The 480-nt window shown below is 66.5% G+C and overlaps 1 protein-coding gene across 1 annotated transcript in view; it reads right to left on the reverse strand.

Moving 5' to 3' along the window:
• The window catches only part of WDR36 (WD repeat domain 36), a 54,760-nt gene extending 54,327 nt beyond the window's left edge, over window positions 1-433 (reverse strand). The window contains exon 1 of the mRNA XM_014951505.1: window positions 331-433. The gene's annotated coding sequence lies outside the window, so the exon portion shown is untranslated. The remainder of the gene's footprint in view (window positions 1-330) is intronic.
• Window positions 434-480: the final 47 nt, after the last annotated feature.

A 480-nucleotide genomic window follows, 5' to 3' on the forward strand; every position in this document is an offset into this window, starting at 1 on the left:
CCCCCGCTTCCGCCCCATTCCCGCCCCCCTTCTCCCCGCTTTCCCCTCTTTTTTTCCCCTCCCCCCCTTTTCTCCCTTCTCCTCCTTTCCCCCCCTTTCCCCACTTTTTCCCTCTTTCCCACTTTGTCCCACCCTGCCAGTCCAGTCCTTTTTTTTTTCTTTCTCTCTTTTTTTTTTCTTTTTTTCATGGAAAGGAATGCCACCCAGCCGCCGGGGGATGCGTGCACCCGGGCGAACCTCGGACTGCTGCGGGCCCGCCGGCGAGGAAGGCGCGTCCTCGCAGGGGTGAAAATCCCATAGCAGCTCCTGGAGGGAAGGCCCCGCACCCACCTCTGGCGGCGGGCGGTCGGGGCAGTTCCGCCGCACGATGCGGACGATGCTGTTCCAGCGCGGTGGCGGTTGCGGGCCGCAGCCCCGCGCCCGCTCCAGGATGCACGCCAGCAGCCCGCCCGCCCCCTCCGCCCGCCGGGAGCCCTGCGG

This window comes from Calidris pugnax, unplaced genomic scaffold (genome assembly GCF_001431845.1).
Source record: "Calidris pugnax isolate Ruff unplaced genomic scaffold, ASM143184v1 scaffold148, whole genome shotgun sequence".
Classification (NCBI taxonomy): Eukaryota; Metazoa; Chordata; class Aves; order Charadriiformes; family Scolopacidae; genus Calidris; species Calidris pugnax.